Below are 6690 nucleotides of genomic sequence, written 5' to 3' on the forward strand. Positions count from 1 at the left end.
ATGAATTACTGTACATCTTTTAATTTGATACAGAACATATGTTATCGCAGGCACTCGTGAATGTGTATCATTTAGAATAATGTAATGCTTATTAGATCTTTATTTACAGTGTGATATTGCAACATGGATACTTAGGGATGCACGATGTGAAAAATTTCGATATCCGATATTGATAGTGCGGTTTTGGCCGATAACCGATATTAACCGATACCGTTTTTTTTTTTTAAGAGATAACATTTAATACAGACAGAAAATGATGCAAACAAACTGATTTTTTGAATATCCTCTTATTTCCAAAAACACTTTTTAACTCCCTGTGATAACATTAGATAAAAAATAGAGACAAACTAGAAGACAAAAAATGAAAGTCACCGTCAAGTCCAATCTTTTAGAACCGTAACATATTAAAAAAAACATCTGCATTAACATCGGCCCAGTTTTACCCATCGGACCGATGTCCGATGTGTTGAAAAATGTCAAATATTGGCCGATACATCGTGCATCCCTATGGATACTAGTTGTTATAGTGGAGAGCTGGGGTGAAAGAAGACGGGTGTGCACAGATGCGCAGCACCGCTATAAAATGTACAGCTGATGTGCAGTAACGGTAAGAGAATAGGTTTAATGCTGCCCAAAAACCCACATTTGACAAAAAGTAAGGTCTGCTATTTACAGTAAGTAGAAAATGCATACAAACGCACTATGCCTTTTGAGACAAGTGTCCTCCTATAGAATTCCTATCCCAGAAATGGTCAAGTAGCCATATACTAGATTTGTAATACACACATTGTTTATTTTGTTTGTTTATTGTTTGTTTTGCGGATTGGGTGGGTGGGGGTGTAGGGGTTAGCCTGGGCGAGAGCGACTGTTGACTCCGTCAAACAGTCTGGCAAAAGCCATGAGGAATCCGTCTCCGTGGAGGGTGGCAGATGGTCTGATCTTACGCTGCCATTTAATTCATTGGCGTTCCGAATTCAAATTAAAACCCATATTTTGCTTTATTAGCGTGACTGTTACGATACAGCGCCGTAAAAGCATACAAATAATAAAACAAAAGTGTGAATAGAGTTACCTTAACCAATCAGTAACGCGGGCTTCGCGGGCTTTGCGTCACAACTCTCAACTGTTTGCTCATTGGCTAAACGCTGAGAGAATCGAGCTGGAGACTATTGCCAGACGATGTGCGCAGCCAAAATCTTTGGGTGGAGTACATAGGATGGCGTCGCCAGGCTAGGTAGGGGTAGCACCGGTGTGAAACGAAAACTACTGTACTTTCACCCCTGGTGGTGAGTGATCAATCTGGCTATCGCGACTACTCATTTCCTGGAGACATTATTCTGGCCTGGACTACAACATTTCTCTGCAGGAGATGCAAAGGCCGTCACAAAAAGTATGAAACTGGTTGAAGCGTCACTCCATTAGACCACCTAATTCCTTCATTCACCTGTTAAATGAACTGGTGTTGCATTGCCTTAAACATGCCCCATTGAGCCTTTGAAAATGCTCAAAATTGATTGGTTCCCTTCCTTTGGGGGGAATTTGTCTTGAGGAAACAGGTAGTCGCGATGGCCAGACTAGTGAGTGACTTGAGTTTCATTTCAAATGTGTGAAGCTTCTTATACTGCCCTACAAAGGCCAGGTGCAGTCACTACGCTAATGATGAAAATGGAGGAAAAAGACATCAAAGCTTTGGTATTAGATTGGATACTAGTAACTGCAAGTTTGAAATAGCGCTATCTCCAACATGAGACACATTTGAACCATAAGGCTTTGTCACAATATAAATGAGGTGTTATGAAGACCCCTTTCAGTCTAAACTCAATTTTGACAAAAAAAATATGGTTACTGCACTTGGCCTGTAGGGCAGTATAACCTGATCTGCAGTGTGATGCTTCTTATAGCCTTATCTACCGTACCGTGTGAGGTTGTGATTTTAGAAATGAATTACATTTGATAGTTTGTTTTAGAAGTGCATTTTGTATTTTGTATTTTGTATTTAGCGTGTTTTAGAGTGTCATTTACATTTAAAACAATGAGATTGGGATTTAAAAATAAAAAGTTTTTGTTTTGTGTGTGGTCAGCCTGATCTCCAAAAATTCCGTGCTCCTGGACACGGATGTTAAGGACACGAAATCCGTGTCCAGGAGCACGGATTTTGCAGAAATTCCGTGCTTTTGGACACGGAATTGTTTTCCGTGCTCCTGGACACAGAATTGTTTTCCGTGATGGGCACACGGAAGTACTTTCTATAGGCTATTACCACAGCACTGTGTAACTACATACCAAATGCTAATCCTAAACAAAATAATGCTATAGCAATTTAAGTTGTGCCCTGACCAAAACATTCCCTAACCTTAACCTGTCATTAGAGACATATTTTTGAGAAATACCTTTTCCAGTTGGTTGCTAGGCTATCAAATTCAAATAATGAATGAAAGAAAACTAGCTGTGCCCAGACCAAAACAATCCCTAACCCTAACCTGTTTTTTTTAGAAAAAATATTTGAAATTAGAAAAATCCTGAGAAAACACAAGACTGTGGAAACATAGAGCTGTGGGAGTAGCCTATAGAGAGAGCACTTCTCTGTGCCCATCACGGAAAACAATTCCGTGTCCAGTAGCACGGAAAACAATTCCGTGTCCAGGAGCACGGAATTTTGGCAAAATCCGTGCTCCTGGACACGGATTTTGTGCCCTTAACATCCGTGTCCAGGAGCACGGAATTTTTGGAGATCATGTTGGTGTGGTTTATCCCTCTGGTTGTGTTACGGTCAAAAATGACCGTTTTGGAACTTCATTACTTCATAACTTCTCTATTTTTCATCATACACAAATGACACGATATCCTCCAGCTAACCTATTCAAATGGCCAAAATGAAATACAATGAAATTCCTAAAGAATTGTGGAATATACACCAACTTTTTACATTCATGGTGTTTTGGTCAAAAATGACATCTCCCAAAGTTATATACAGTTATATTACATTCACTTTACTCTCATATTATTTTTTGTTAGGCTTTTCAGAATACAACCACATTAGTATAGATGTTTACAGTTAGTTGAAATACTTGAAAAAAGTAAAGGTGTTCCAAACGGCCTGAAAGCCTCTGAGAGCCCCTAGACTCCAGAGGGTTAATAAAACGAATTGGTGCAAGATGAGGAAAAAAAAGTCAACAAATCTCTAAAGCAAAACAGAATAACATTTAAATCACATTGGAAATGTTTCAAAATGATGTCTAAAAGGTATTAAAATATTATTATTTATAATCAATGTATTATTACCTTTTTTGTGTAGGCGGTCAATTTTGACCGTTAAAACCATGAACGTAACCATGTTTCTAACACAACCAGAGGGTTAACTTATTCGTACGTTAGATTTTAAAATGAATAATGAAACCATACTTGGATTTCAGAGTGTGGGGATTAGGGTGGATGGATAATGGATGATATTGCTCAGTGTGACGTTTAGAATTGATGGAATAGACATTTAGAATTGATCTTCAATCTTCACTGCAATCAGTAGACTTGTATAGAGTGTGTCAACTGTCTGATTTAAAGGGATGCGTTACCGCAGGTACAAATTCAGTGTCTCCCCGCAATCCTGAGACATCAAAAGATTTCAGCCAAAGTGAATGAATTTACTCGACGCACAGACAGACCACTAGCCTGGGTGAAAGCCGACTGTTGACTCTGTCAAACAGTCTGGCAAAAGTTAAAGGGACACTGTGTGAGATTTTTAGTTGTTTATTTTCAGAATTCATGCTACCTATTCACTAATGTTACCCTCTTCATGAATACTTGCCACCACCATCAAATTCCAAGTATTCATTATGACTGGAAAAATTGCATTTTTCATACATGAAAAGGGGGATCTTCTCCATGGTCCGCCATTTTGAATTTCCAGAAATAGCCATTTTTAGCTGCAAAAATGACTGCACTTGGCCTTGTAATAGAGTGTGCCGAGCAGATGGAGTGGTCAGTCAGAATGATAGGCAAAACAAGGAATGTGCAAAAATAGCTTTTCTTTTATTTTCTTTAAGCCGGCAGTTTTAACAAACAGGACAAACAAAAACACTGATCAAAACACAAAACAAAAGTTTGGGACAAAGCCCACGGAAACTAGGCTACTCTTCTGTCCATAGTACTCACACAGAGCTCAAGACGTGTGTCTTCTCAGTGCAGCGGCCATCTCCCGAATGAGCCGAGCTGCGCGTATTTAAAAGACTCACAGTCGTGACACAATTAAAATCAATCAATGACACTAGACAGATTTTAACAGCTCTAAACATTTTAGTCACATGTATACAAATATAACAACAATGTGCTGACGTCAAATATTTCATAGAACACTTACGTAAGATTTTAAAACTAAATTTCCTCCGGACTAATTACCACTTTCCCGCGCGTCACGGAGACACAGTGAAAAGCGCTCCCAGACCTTCAGTCTGGTTTGGTCCTGCCCACGGAAGACAACGACAGGTAAGTATCAAACATTTGGGCTAACCATGATGTTAACTAAACTTCAGCATGAAAAGGATTCAGATGATAAATTGTGCGCACTGAAAGAATCTTAACATTACTGTAACATTACTTTGTTCTGACCCACGTGTAACAAACGTTTCTGGTTTACATATTTAAAAGGTGTAACAAATGAACCCGCACAAAATGTGCTTCTAAAGCCCCACAAAACCCACAGCAAACATATACAACATAGCTTGTATTTCGAGTGTCTTTGGAACTGTGGTTTTAGTCCTTGCACTTGGCAACATTGAAACCATAAGCGGGAGGAACCGCTCTTAAAGTGACAGACGCGTTGCGCTCTGTCACATTACCCCCCCCTCAAGAGTGGACGTCTTCCTCGTGCACTCGGGACAGGTAATCGCCCACAACATTCTCAGGGCCAGGACGGTACTTGATTGTGAACCGAAATGGCTGGAGTGACAAATACCACCTCGTCACTCTGGAATTTGTGTCCTTCATTTTGTCAAGCCACTGAAGGGCCCGATGGTCTGTTTCCAACACAAAGTCTTTGTCCATGAGGTAATACTTAAGCGAGTCTAAGGCCCACTTGATGGCGAGCCCCTCTTTTTCCACAGTGGAGTACCTCGACTCCCGTGGAAACAACTTTCTGCTCAAGTAGACCACCGGCCTTTGCTCCCCAGGTGGACCCTGGAGCAACACTGCCCCCAGCCCGGTCCCGGATGCATCCGTTTGCACCAGGAATGGCTGAGAGAAGTCGGGACTTTGCAGGATGGGATCTGTGGTCAGACAGGTGCGCAGGTCCTCAAAGGCCCGAGAACACTGCTCTGTCCAGACCACTCTGTTGGGAGCCGACTTCCGAGTCAGCTCGATCAGTGGAGCAGCCCTGGTGGAGAAGTGTGGGACGAAGCGCCGGTACCAACCCACCACCCCCAGGAAGGAGCGGACTTGACGCTTGGTGGTCGGCACCGGAGTCTCCAGGATGGCGCTGACCTTCCCCACCTGTGGCTTTACCAACCCCCCGCCGATGACGTGACCCAAGTACTGGACCTCCTTCTGAGCCACCGCACACTTTTGAGAGTTGACAGTCAGACCGGCCTCCTTCAGCCGCCTCAGCACCTCCTTCACATGAACCAGGTGTTCGTCGAAGGAGCGGCTATGAATGACGACATCATCCAAATATGCCGCCGAGTACGTCTCCGCCCCCTTCAACACCTGGTCCATGAGACGCTGAAAAGTTGCTGGCGCCCCCTGCAGTCCGAAGGGCATGTAGCAGAACTGATAAAATCCAAATGGAGTTTTAAAAGCAGTCAAATGTTTACAGTCATTGGACATGGGTACCTGCCAATAACCCTTACTGAGGTCAAGGGTGGTCAGGTACTTGGCACTGCCCAGTCTATCAATCAAGTCATCGATTCTAGGCATAGGGTATGGATCAAAAGAAGAGATTGCGTTTACCTTTCTGAAGTCCATACAGAAACGCAAGGACCCATCTTTCTTGGGTACAAGCACCACCGGACTCGACCACTCACTTGAAGACGGCTCGATGATGCCCATCTCCAGCATGCCGTCAATCTCCTCCCGGATCTTGGGAAGAAGCTGCGCCGGGATGCGGTAGCATGGAAGACGCACTGGACCAGGCGCCTTCAGCTTGATGTTGTGCTGCACCAGACTTGTCTTGCCAGGAGTGCCTTGGAACACCCCCTCTGGTACACCGGCTCTCAGCTGCTGCTGCTGGGTCTCGGAGAGGTGGCTCAGGTCGATGTTTCCAGCTCCCTCCCGCTGCACCGGGAAGTACTGCTCCTCTGCCTCTTCCTCCTCCTCCACCGCTCTAGCAAACAGGCAGTTGACCGGCTGCTCCTTCTCATGCCACTCCCGCAGCATGTTGATGTGGAAGATCTGTGAGGGTTTCTTCTTGTCTGGTGTGATGATCTCGTACGTGACTTTGCCCGTCTTCTGCTTGACGACGTACGGCCCCTGCCACTTTGCAAGGAGGCTGCTCTCTGAAGTGGGAAGCAGCACCAACACTTGCTGACCTGGCTGGAGGGACCGCTCTCTGGCCGATGCGTCGTACCACTTTCGCTGCTTGGCCTGGGCAGACTTCATGTTCTCCTGCACCATCTCCGTCAGCCGCTGCATGTGATCTTGCATCTTTAGCACGTAGGATAGTACGCTCATCTTCTTCGCCGGCTCCTCTCCCTCCCATGCCTC

Source organism: Engraulis encrasicolus, chromosome 20 (genome assembly GCF_034702125.1).
Source record: "Engraulis encrasicolus isolate BLACKSEA-1 chromosome 20, IST_EnEncr_1.0, whole genome shotgun sequence".
Classification (NCBI taxonomy): Eukaryota; Metazoa; Chordata; class Actinopteri; order Clupeiformes; family Engraulidae; genus Engraulis; species Engraulis encrasicolus.